General features: G+C 42.9%; 1 protein-coding gene and 1 long non-coding RNA gene across 2 annotated transcripts in view; both read right to left on the bottom strand.

The window, feature by feature from the left end:
• The window catches only part of NEK11 (NIMA related kinase 11), a 356,448-nt gene that overhangs the window by 295,168 nt on the left and 47,914 nt on the right, over positions 1 to 13,366 (bottom strand). The window lies entirely within an intron of this gene.
• LOC130680598 (uncharacterized) lies at positions 8,088 to 13,096 on the bottom strand. Its single transcript, XR_008993618.1, has 3 exons — positions 12,623 to 13,096; positions 12,391 to 12,467; positions 8,088 to 8,490 (listed from the first exon to the last, which is right to left on the bottom strand). It is a non-coding gene; the product is annotated as an uncharacterized LOC130680598 (long non-coding RNA).

Genomic DNA, 13,366 nt, shown 5'->3' with positions numbered 1-13,366 from the left:
TTCATTCTAGGAGACTTCAACACACCACTCACCCCAAAGGATAGATCCACTGGGCAGAAAATAAGTAAGGACACGGAAGCACTGAACAACACAGTAGAGCAGATGGACCTAATAGACATCTATAGAACTCTACATCCAAAAGCAGCGGGATATACATTCTTCTCAAGTGCACATGGAACATTCTCCAGAATAGACAACATACTAGGCCACAAAAAGAGCCTCAGAAAATTCCAAAAGATTGAAATCCTACCAACCAACTTTTCAGACCACAAAGGCATAAAACTAGAAATAAACTGTACAAAGAAAGCAAAGAGGCTCACGAACACATGGAGGCTTAACAACACGCTCCTAAATAATCAATGGATCAATGACCAAATCAAAATGGAGATCCAGCAATATATGGAAACAAATGACAACAACAACACTAAACCCCAACTTCTGTGGGACACAGCAAAAGCAGTCTTAAGAGGAAAGTATATAGCAATCCAAGCATATTTAAAAAAGGAAGAGCAATCCCAAATGAATGGTCTAATGTCACAATTATCGAAATTGGAAAAAGAAGAACAGATGAGGCCTAAGGTCAGCAGAAGGAGGGACATAATAAAGATCAGAGAAGAAATAAATAAAATTGAGAAGAATAAAACAATAGCAAAAATCAATGAAACCAAGAGCTGGTTCTTCGAGAAAATAAACAAAATAGATAAGCCTCTAGCCAGACTTATTAAGAAGAAAAGAGAGTCAACACAAATCAACAGTATCAGAAACGAGAAAGGAAAAATCACGACGGACCCCACGGAAATGCAAAGAATTATTGGAGAATACTATGAAAACCTATATGCTAACAAGCTGGGAAACCTAGGAGAAATGGACAACTTCCTAGAAAAATATAACCTTCCAAGATTGACCCAGGAAGAAACAGAAAATCTAAACAGACCAATTACCAGCAACGAAATTGAAGAGGTAATCAAAAAACTACCAAAGAACAAAACCCCCGGGCCAGATGGATTTACCTCGGAATTTTATCAGACATACAGGGAAGACATAATACCCATTCTCCTTAAAGTTTTCCAAAAAATAGAGGAGGAGGGGATACTCCCAAACTCATTCTATGAAGCTAACATCACCCTAATACCAAAACCAGGCAAAGACCCCACCAAAAAAGAAAACTACAGACCAATATCCCTGATGAACGTAGATGCAAAAATACTCAACAAAATATTAGCAAACCGAATTCAAAAATACATCAAAAGGATCATACACCATGACCAAGTGGGATTCATTCCAGGGATGCAAGGATGGTACAACATTCGAAAGTCCATCAACATCATCCACCACATCAACAAAAAGAAAGACAAAAACCACATGATCATCTCCATAGATGCTGAAAAAGCATTTGACAAAGTTCAACATCCATTCATGTTAAAAACTCTCAGCAAAATGGGAATAGAGGGCAAGTACCTCAACATAATAAAGGCCATCTATGATAAACCCACAGCCAACATTATATTGAACAGCGAGAAGCTGAAAGCATTTCCTCTGAGATCGGGAACTAGACAGGGATGCCCACTCTCTCCACTGTTATTTAACATAGTACTGGAGGTCCTAGCCACGGCAATCAGACAAAATAAAGAAATACAAGGAATCCAGATTGGTAAAGAAGAAGTTAAACTGTCACTATTTGCAGATGACATGATACTGTACATAAAAAACCCTAAAGACTCCACCACAAAACTACTAGAACTGATATCGGAATACAGCAAAGTTGCAGGATACAAAATCAACACACAGAAATCTGTGGCTTTCCTATATACTAACAATGAACCAACAGAGAGAGAAATCAGGAAAACAACTCCATTCACAATTGCATCAAAAAAAATAAAATACCTAGGAATAAACCTAACCAAAGAAGTGAAAGACTTATACTCTGAAAACTACAAGTCACTCTTAAGAGAAATTAAAGGGGACACTAACAGATGGAAACTCATCCCATGCTCGTGGCTAGGAAGAATTAATATCGTTAAAATGGCCATCCTGCCCAAAGCAATATACAGATTTGATGCAATCCCTATGAAACTACCAGCAACATTCTTCAATGAACTGGAACAAATAATTCAAAAATTCATATGAAAACACAAAAGACCCCGAATAGCCAAAGCAATCCTGAGAAAGAAGAATAAAGTAGGGGGGATCTCACTCCCCAACTTCAAGCTCTACTATAAAGCCATAGTAATCAAGACAATTTGGTACTGGCACAAGAGCAGAGCTACAGATCAATGGAACAGACTAGAGAATCCAGACATTAACCCAGACATATATGGTCAATTAATATTTGATAAAGGAGCCATGGACATACAATGGCGAAATGACAGTCTCTTCAACAGGTGGTGCTGGCAAAACTGGACAGTTACATGTAGGAGAATGAAACTGGACCATTGTCTAACCCCATATACAAAAGTAAACTCAAAATGGATCAAAGACCTGAATGTAAGCCATGAAACCATTAAACTCCTGGAAGAAAACATAGGCGAAAACCTCTTAGACATAAACATGAGTGACCTCTTCTTGAACATATCTCCCCGGGCAAGGAAAACAACAGCAAAAATGAACAAGTGGGACTATATTAAGCTGAAAAGCTTCTGTACAGCAAAAGACACCATCAATAGAACAAGAAGGATCCCTACAGTATGGGAGAATATATTTGAAAATGACACATCCGATAAAGGCTTGACGTCCAGAATATATAAGGAGCTCTCACGCCTCAACAAACAAAAAACAAATAACCCAATTAAAAAATGGGCAGAGGAACTGAACAGACAGTTCTCCAAAAAAGAAATACAGATGGCCAACAGACACATGAAAAGATGCTCCACATCGCTAATTATCAGAGAAATGCAAATTAAAACTACAATGAGGTATCACCTCACACCAGTAAGGATGGCTGCCATCCAAAAGACAAACAACAACAAATGTTGGCGAGGCTGTGGAGAAAGGGGAACCCTCCTACACTGCTGGTGGGAATGTAAGTTAGTTCAACCATTGTGGAAAGCAGTATGGAGGTACATCAAAATGCTCAAAACAGACTTACCATTTGACCCAGGAATTGCACTCCTAGGAATTTACCCTAAGAATGCAGCAATCAAGTTTGAGAAAGACAGATGCACCCCTATGTTTATTGCAGCACTATTTACAATAGCCAAGAATTGGAAGCAACCTAAATGTCCATCAATAGATGAATGGATAAAGAAGATGTGGTACATATACACAATGGAATACTACTCAGCTATAAGAAAAGGGCAAATCCAATCATTTGCAGCAACATGGATGGAGCTGGAGGGTATTATGCTCAGTGAAACAAGCCAAGCGGAGAAAGAGAAATACCAAATGATTTCACTTATCTGTGGAATATAAGAACAAAGGAAAAACTGAAGGAACAAAACAGCAGCAGAATCACAGAACTCAAGAATGGACTAACAGGTACCAAAGGGAAAGGGACTGGGGAGGATGGGTGGGTAGGGAGGGATAAGGGGGGGAGAAGTAGGGGGGTATTAAGATTAACATGCATGGGGGGGTAGGAGAAAAGGGAGGGCTGTACAACACAGAGAAGGCAAGTAGTGATTCTACAACATTTTGCTATGCTGATGGACAGTGACTGTAAAGGGGTTTATAGGGGAGACCTGGTATAGGGGAGAGCCTAGTAAACATAATATTCGTCATGTAAGTGTAGATTAGTGATAGCATAAAAAAAAAAAAAAAGGGCAGTTCCTGTGTGGTAACCTCCAACGAGTTCTACACAAGGGTATAAAGGGCATATAAAAGTGTAGGCAAAGGGTCTGTTTGTGTTTATACAGAGGATCAAAGCCTAATTGGGCTACCCCGAAAATGAACTAAGATACGATATGAAAAAGAACTTCCAACATCTGCACCCTCTGGAAGACTCATGCCAGAAGATGATCATCAAAAAACCCCAACAAAGATCCACGCACTGCTACAGCTGTAGATGCACTCATCCCACCAGTTCCTGGACCTGCCATGGGAATGAGGAAGGAGATATCTAAGCTGGCCTGTGCATACAGTAAAACAACAAAATTGGACTGGATCTATACTGTTGGAACTCAACCAAGAATTTGGAGAAGTGCAAATTGTAGCGCTCCAAAGTCTTACAACTACAAACTATTTATTGTTAAAAGAACATATGGCATGTGAACAGTCCCCAGGAATGGGTTGTTTTAATTTGTCTGATTTCTCTCAGACTGTTCAAGTTCATTTGGACAATATCCACCATATCATAGATAAGTTTTCACAAATGCCTAAGGTGCCTAACTGGTTTTCTTGGTTTCACTGCAGATGGCTGGTAATTACAGATATGCTTTGGTTATGTAACTATACTCCTATTATGTTAATGTGTGTGTGCAATTTAAGTAGTAGCTTAAAACCTATACATGCTGAAGTTACTCTACAAGAAGATATATCAAAGAAATAATCAATCTTCCCATGTTTTCTTCCGCCTGCTACTTCTATAGCTTTTCTTCTTCCTTCCTAATTACAACCCTTAAATAGAATTCGTGCCTCATATCAAATTTACCGAGTATCATAATTCTTCCAAGTGGTAAAGATACCTCAAGACAAATGCTGGGCATAGAAGCCACAGGGCATAAATATGCAAAGAAGTAAAAAGCTAACTTTTTCAAACAATAAGGCTTCTCTCTCACTTACCAACTTCACATTTCCCTGTATGGCCCCGGAAGATGACTGGTTAGCCAGAGACGGGTAAGATTCCTCAAGGGAGGAACAACCTAAGACAGGCACAGTCGCAGGGGGGCCATCAGGTGAGAAATTGGGGATCAACAGAGGTGAGGCTTAGAACCTCACCCCCCCGTTCTGAGAGAAATCTTCTGCATACGTGGATGTTTTATTGCCCTGGTCTAGCTTGGATTAACACATAGTCTACAGGCACACACCTGATCATCTACATGTGCTCTCTTACAACACTAAACTATGTTTTCTACCTTTATCTTGTATCTACCTACCACTTCAGCATTTTATTAAAAATAATAATAATAAAGATAGAAATGTGGTATCCACATATAAATCAAGTATAAAAACCAAATCAGTATTCATATTTGAACTGACTGTTTATAGTTCATAATGTATGAGCAAAACCGAAAGTTTCTGTGATGACTGCCCTTGTACTGTTCACTATGTAACTTATTCATTATGTAAGAATTTGTTCTACATGTAAAAACTTGTTTGTTATGCCTCAGAAGATTCGAGACTGACAAAAATTAGGCTTGGGGTGGAATAATGATTGTGCATTGAGCATTGACTCCCCTATACAGAATTTTATTGTCGTTAACAACCATTTGATCAATAAATATGAGAGATGCCCTCACAAAAAAAAAAAAAAAAAAAAAAAAAGGACAGACTTCCAATGGTAAAATAAATTAGTAACCGGGATGTAATGTATAGCATAAGGAATATAGTCAAGATATTGTAACAGCCTGGTAGGGTGATAGCTGGAACCTAGAATTATGTATATAAATGTTCTACCACTGTGTTGTACACTTGAAACTCATGTAATGTAATACTGTGTGTCAACTACCCTTCAATAAAAAATAATTATTAAAATTAAAAAAAAAAAAAAATAACATATCCTGGTACAGGCTACATCCAAAATGGACTAAGTCTCTACTTAAGGAAAATGTGTAAGTTTTTCCTACCTCTTGATATTTTTCTTATTTCTTGCTTTTCTCTGAAAAAGGAAAAACAAGATTTTTCCAGATCCACACAAGCTATCTTACTTCAAAGACTGCTAATATATGCACTGTGCTCGCCATTGTCTATCAGGTTTCTTGGTTGCATGCAAAAAAAAATAAGACTTGCCTGACTAAAACCAAAAACAGCTGATTACAAATTTAGTGGGTAGCTCCCAGATTCACCAGGGGTTTCTGGAGGACCCGAGTAGGGGTGTCCTCCCTTGCCAGTACCCTGGGGCTGGGCCCCATGGGACTGCTATCCCAGGAACTCCTTTTTGCTGCCACTGCAACACCAGAGTGACCCTTCTGGGCTCCTGTTCTTGATGCCGTCAGAACTAATTCCAAGTCCAGGGCATCAGAATGCAGAGCACACAATGCTCACTTGATGGATAACTGAGTTGCTGATGAATTAATTCCGTGGGCCCAGGGAACAATGGCACCACAGGGCACATAAAACACATCAAAGGACCAATTTCTGTCTTCAAGGAGTTTAAATTTTAAGTGAAAAGCTGGGGTGTATCAAAATGGTTAGACACCAATCACAAGGTTCCCTGTACACCAGGAGCACAGCTGAAGGTCAAACCATGTGTGGAGCAGTGACCACTGCGTGCAGTGCAGTCCGACTAAGGGACGGATGGTTGCTACCAGCTTGCCAGCAGCCCTGGGGCTCTCTGGCCATCAAAAGCACATTTTGCAACCTTGCAATATGAATCAGAGAACCTTCCAGGTTATAGGCTAAATGCCTTTGCACCCTCTCTCCTAGGAGAATGGGGAGAGAAGGTACACTGGTCATGTTGGGAGGTAATGATTAAAACAGTTTAGATAGATAGAGGGGGCTCAGTTGGTAGAATGCCTTGAACCTGAGGCGTAATTTAAATGTTATCTGACAGGAACGATCTAAGAGCTGTAGTATCTTTCGCAAGAGAGTAGTATTATAAAAGCAGTATTTTAAAAAGTGGTTTTCCTTGAGCTTGAAGAAACAGAGTACCCCCACCCCCACCAGGAATCTACTACAGATGTAAAATTACAAAAGCCTAGAGTAAGCTGACAGCAGAGAACAAAAGTAAATTAGGGAAATTCCTGAGGAAAAACGATATGTGGTGGGCAGAGAAGACAGTCACATGTGACACTATTTACCAGTCTTCAGAATCAGTTGTGGTGACCACCAGAACAAAGGATACTTTCCATTTGATTTGCTAAATTTCAGACATTGCCTAGATATTCCTTTAAACCCTGGAAATAGGAGACTGCGTAATGGGTGAAAGGTCAAAGCTAGCAATGTAGGTCCTAGGGTCACCTGCTCTCAGGTAACAGGGAAAATCAGAAAAGCAAGTGGAGCCATCATGAAATCCATGCTTCATCTCTCACACTTCACTGCACAGAACGTTTCACCAGATAAATCTCCACTCAGTTAATCACCTGAAGTTTAGATAAACTGCCTTAATGAGAAAAACAATGACAGCCAGCTAACAATGACTAGACAAAGCATATTCTCTCTCATTAAACATGGTTTCCAACACCTTTATGTCTAAGATTTCATGTGAAGTTATAAAGATGATTTCACCCTTGCTAATTATTTGTAGATCCCTGGAACGAAAATACTTCAACAATTTGATTGCTACTGAGTATGCCTTAGGTCTGTCATTTGAAGAAAGATCTATGTGCCTCCCCCCAAGCAGTAGCCATGCTGGCTTCAGAGGCATGGGACCTGTGCAGTCACCCAGGACCCAGTGATTAGAAGAGCCTGCACTTGGTTTAATGCTCTGCTGACACTGGCTTCAAATTATCAATGATTCTTTAACAAGGGGCCCTGCTTTTTCATTTGGTACTAGGCCCTACAAATTAGGTAGTCAATCCATCCTGTATTATGCAAGCATAAAAACTATTTATAATGGACTCTCAGTAAGTTAACCAGCCTCACTCTCACTGGTCAGCTTTGCTTTTACATATATGATAAAGTGAGGCAGGGCTCAAATCTGTCAGTCCCCTATATGCCTGCCACAGCTGTATAAATGTTCTGTGCATGGGAGGGGTGCAAGAGCACGGTTACAGAGGAGGAATAAGGAGACAACAGGGACTTTATTATATTTTATTTTTTTATTTTATTTTGTTATCATTAATCTACAATTACATGAAGAACATTATGTTTACTAGGCTCTCCCCTACCCCAAGTCCCCCCCACAAACCCCATTACAGTCACTGTTCATCAGCATAGTAAGATGTTGTAGAATCTCTAGTTGTCTTCTCTGTGTTGCAGAGCCCTCCCCATGCCCCCAACCCCCACATTATACATGCTAATCATAATACCCCCTTTCTTCTTCCCCACCCTTATCCTTCCCTATCCTCCCCCCCCCCAGTCTCTTTCCCTTTGGTAACTGTTAGTCCATTCTTGGGTTCTGTGATTCTGCTGCTGTTTTGTTCCTTCAGTTTTTCTTTTGTTCTTATACTCCACAGATGAGTGAAATCATTTGGCACTTGTCTTTCTCCACCTGGCTTATTTCACTGAGCATAATACCCTCTAGCTCCATCCATGTTGTTGCAAATTGTAGGATTTGTTTTCTTCTTATGGCTGAATAATATTCCATTGTGTATATGTACCACTTCTTCTTTATCCATTCATCTACTGATGGACACTTAGGTTGCTTCCATTTCTTGGCTATTGTAAATAGTGCTGTGATAAACATAGGGGTGCATCTGTCTTTTTCAAACTGGAGTGCTGCATCCATGGGGTAAATTCCTAGAAGTGGAGACCACAGGGACTTTTAAAGTAACTGAAACATATTCATCTGTTGATGCAAATCAGGTGCTCAGAGCAATGCTACCAGCGGTGTCATTTAAAATTAATTCTAGAGTCAGTAGAAAAGGCCAAATGGGAATCAACTATGTGCTCATAGTTTGTTTTCAAAATTTAATGGTTAGATCCTCAACTGAGATACAGGAAGTCCTGCATTTTTTCTCAGTTCTCTAGGACATCTTAGATTTGAGTTAATCACCTTTCCTCAGTTACCTCAGCTATACCCAGATAATTCCTGTCACCAAGGCAGACGTATTTGTGAGGTTCAGGGAGCTAACAGGTATGATCATCTTAGGAACCAAAGTTAGGGGTGATTTCCCTCTCTTGTCTATACTGTAATATAAGTTACATAAGGGAACTGTGATAAAGGCTTTGATGCATCAAAACAGATAAGATTCAAGGATGAGCAATATTCAGATATGACACCAACAGCTTTCAGCCCTCAGCCTGAAGAGTGGATTCTTTACTATCTAAACAGCTCTGATCCAGAGATGGTTTTGCTTTCCTGAAACTGGAGTCAAGGACATGGTGGGGGCAGCTGCCTTCTTGGAGGGCATCTATTCTGACCCCCTTTGTTATCATCTCTCAAGGAGGAAACTGGGTCCCTTAGAGATGCAGCTCTACATCTGGTGCACAACAGAAAGCTTTTCCGATATCTACTAGAAGCACAGATTGCACACTGGCATGATTTCTGACCAAGAGGCACTTTATTCATAGGGAATTTTCAAACATTGTATGTTTTCCCTCATTACCACGTGTAGCCCATCTTCCAGGAGGGAGTCCCCTATATCTTGGGATAACACTTAAGAATAATAAACAGTAGTCACTGCACATTAGCTTCATCTGCTCCCCAAAAGAAATCATTAATGAAGGTGTCTAGAGGCTTTAGGGTCCCAAGTGGAAGATTTTCCAGGGGGCCTCCACATCACTGATCCTGACCAGAGAAAAACCCACTGAGTGTGCTGGCCACTGCTAGAGGAAAGAAAGCTTTTTAGGCACTGAATGAAGCTGAAGCCTGGAGAAGTGAATGTACCTCTGAGAACACCTAATTCCTAACATCTTCAGGGGAACCTGTTTCCAGGGCAGGACTTGGGGTATGTATCACCTTTGAGATCTCTCCATCTCAATACCATGGTGCCCATTCACACACTGTGAAATCTCTTCAGCAGAGCAGAAAAAGACACATAAGACAGAGACAGAGAACTAGCCTGAGACTTCATCAAAGTCTCCATTGACCTCAAGGCAGTGAAACAAAGTTAATGCCCTTCAGAGGAAAACTCCAGCACCTCAGTCACTCCCAACTGGCAGTCACCTGTTGGGAGCGAGCCTATGGACTTTAAGCAATGCCAGTTATGTAAGTTAAGACAATAGCAATCATTTCTGCAGTATCCTAGAAAAAGCAAAGCTGCTCTCCTAGCCAAATCAATATAGATCTTGCAGTCAGATTGCTAAGCAACATTTCCTCTGTTCTTTCCACTGGCCTTCTAACCCTGCCAACACCCTGCTTCTCAGGAACATCCTCTGCCCCAGGGGAAGGCCCCACCCTTAAAACCTCCCTCCCAAGGGCCCCCGCCCACAAGATGGCGAACTCCCCGCTTCTCTTCCGGGTCCTCTGCTCCCGCTGGTGCCAGCCAAGGCCCAATCACCCCTCTACACCTTCCCGCCGGCGCCACCTAAGGTCCAATTATCTTCTGACCCACCCCTTCCTTGCTAACCTGTATAAATTGAGCCTGCAAACAATAAACTGTGCCAGCTTGATCAGACATCCTGTCTTGCTAGTCGTGCTTTGTGTCCCTTGCTTGTTTCATTTCTGCAGGTTTCTCGTTTTGGCCCTCGTTGATAGTCCCGCGGGACGGGACAGTCACCCTCTTTCCCGGGGCAACAGGGCTCCAACTCCCCAGAAAAGGGAAGGGAGTAACACAAAGTATATCTGGTGTTTCTGCACTAGTGTCCAGATAGAGAGACATAAACATATGGGAAATGTATCCTGTACTGCAAAACAATTCAGTGATAGGTTTTGATCCAAAATTCCTCCAATGTTCTTTTATCTTGGGTGTTTTGGTCAGTCCCTGCTAATTCTCACTTTAATACCAGACATATATGAGCTATTGACAAGCACTTATCAGATAGACACACACCCAGGACTCCCTATCCTCTTTTTCCTGTTTTCTTTCCATGGCCCTTATTCATATTTTAGAATATTATATAATTGTATTCATTGTCTATCTCTCCCCACCTCCTACCAGGTAGTGCCCCTCCATGAGAACAGAGACTCTGTGTTTGCTATTGTATCCCATGCCTAGAACAGCACCTAACACTGTTAGCAATCTCTCCATTGACCAAAGATTGAATGAAGATATTAACATTGTAGGTTTGATAAGGAAAATATTCAACACAGCCGTCAAGGTCAGCAAACTGCTTTTTTCTTCCAGTTGGCAAAGCACTCCCAGCCGCCCCCCAGGCTCCCCTTTTGCCCTGCACATGCCAAAATGCTACATATCAAAATAATATAAATTGCTCCCCTTGCTTGTGCTTAGGGCTCAGACCTTGGGAGATTATTCCCCTCTGAGCCCACCAGTGTGAAATAAACCTCAACACTCCAAGACCTCTGAGTGCTGCTTGGTTCTTCTGTCAGCAATCCAGTGCAGGTTTTCCAGTATTTTCCATAACATTTGGTTCCCTGACCAGGAAACCCACCTGCGCTGGCCTCTGTTGCCACTGGTTTGGAGCAACAGTGGGTCAGTAATGGAACAGGCGAGGCAGCGGAAAAGGCGTGCCCTGCCTGATCCCTTGGCAGGCTCCCGCCAGGTTGCCCTGGGCCAGCCCCACTCCGCTGTTCCCGCCAGACTCAAGGAGGCGTGGCAGGTGAGGGCCTGGTTCTGACATTGAATCTGGTAAGGCCCCTGGGCCCCTGACCCAGCCAGTCCCACCTATTGGGGTGGAAGGGGAGCCTGATCACCTCCCGGAGACTTCTTAGAAGTCTCACAGCTTGACATTCCCAGGGGGGGGGAATGTTTAAACTCTGGTTTGAGTATGTGTGTGTGTGTGTGTGTGAGTGTGCAGGGCGGCATAAGTCATTCAGTCTGCACTGAATCTGTGATTCCACAGCCTGCGCTACAGAATCTGAGTGGGCCTTCATCCACTTTTGTGGTCAGCTGTCACGGCATATTGGTGATTCAGCTTCTGCTGACATGGCCTGGGATTAGCCAAGGCTGGCCAAAGTCTTCGCCAGGAGCATGAATGGACGGGCATCTGACTGGTCTCCTCTCTAGAGGAGGCACCCCTCCCTTGTCTGCTGTCACGGCACCGTCCACAGACATGTCATGGGGTCAGGGCACAGTAAACCCACAGTCCTTGACACTATGATCAAGAATTTCAGGAAGGGATTTTCAGAAAACAACAGAGTAAAATTAACTCCTGGCAGGTTGAAAACCCTGTGTGAATCTGTATGGCCCACCTTTAGTGTAGGGTGGCCTCCAGAAGGAACCCTAGATGTCCCAACAATCCGCTGAGCCTGGCGGGTCATCCCTAGAGATCCAGGTCATCCTAATCAGTTCCCATACTTTAACTCCTGGGTAGAAGTTGCCCAGACTCTTCCCCCTTGGGTTCAATTCGCTTGCAACAGGCAAGAACAAAGTAGAGTCTTAGTCACTTCAACAAAGCAGCCTACAAAGAATCAGCAGAAGTCTAAGCCTCTGTAAATTCTTGCTGGTCACCCAGAGGAAGAGCCAATATTGCCCCACCTTATGCACGCCCAAGGCCATCAGCACACAGCCCCCCAGTCCCAGACACCCTGCCACCATCAGCCTCCCTGCCAACTCCAGAACCAGTGGACCCACTTACCCCTGGACCAGCAGCCAGACTGTGCCCTCAGCCGGGAGCAGGCACCCTTCCGATGCCGGTGCAAGAGGCACAGGAGCCTGAAAGGTGTAATAAAGATGGGACCATCCAGCCCAGCTGGTCCATGTTTTAATATCAACCCTTCTCCACCACTAACCTCCTCAATTAAAAACACATCACCCCGTCTAAAAGGGCTTGATCTCATGAAATCCCTTTTCCAAACCCATCAGCTGACCTGGAAAGACAGCCAACAGCTTCTCTACACCCTGTTCACAATCGAAGAGAAGAGGCAGCTGGGCTCCTTGATTGGGGTGCACGGGCTGAAAATGCTGTTCCTGAGGAGCATCCCGAGTGGGACTTCATCACCCCTGAGGGACAGCACCAGATCCACCAATATGCCCTCCTCCAGGGGATCAAAGCCAGGTCCAGTATGCCCTCCTCCAGAGGATCAAAGCCAGGTCCAAAAAGCCTATGAACATGACCAAAGTATCTTCAGTCACTCAACAACCAGGAGAGTCTCCTGGGGACTATTATGAAAGACTGTGTGAAGCTTATTGCATCTATACCCTCTTCAATCCTGAGTCACCAGGGAGTCAACAAATGGTCAACACCTCATTCATAGCTCAAGCCACCCCAGACATCAGACCAAAGCTCCAAAAACTTGAAGGCTTTGCCAGGATAAATATCACTCAACTGACTAAAATTGCCAACAAAGTATATCTAAACAGAGTTCAGGCCAACAGAGAGGCTGAAAAAAAAATGAAGAAAAAGGCCAGCTTCCTGGCAGATGCCCTAAAAGAAAGATGACCAAAACACAGAGAAAAGCTGGCCGCCAAGATGGGGGAAGCCTAGGACGCACCTAGCCAAGGACCGGTGTGCTTACTGTGAGGTGAAGGGGCATTGGAAGAATGAATGCCCCAACCGAGGCAAAGCCCTGAGGCCTAGTCACTGCCGGGAGGAGCCCCATGGGGAAAGGCTC

This window comes from Manis pentadactyla, chromosome 14 (genome assembly GCF_030020395.1).
Source record: "Manis pentadactyla isolate mManPen7 chromosome 14, mManPen7.hap1, whole genome shotgun sequence".
NCBI classification, from domain to species: domain Eukaryota; kingdom Metazoa; phylum Chordata; class Mammalia; order Pholidota; family Manidae; genus Manis; species Manis pentadactyla.
Note: the sequence above shows the minus strand (reverse complement) of the source record. Positions and strands in the feature narration are given on the sequence as shown.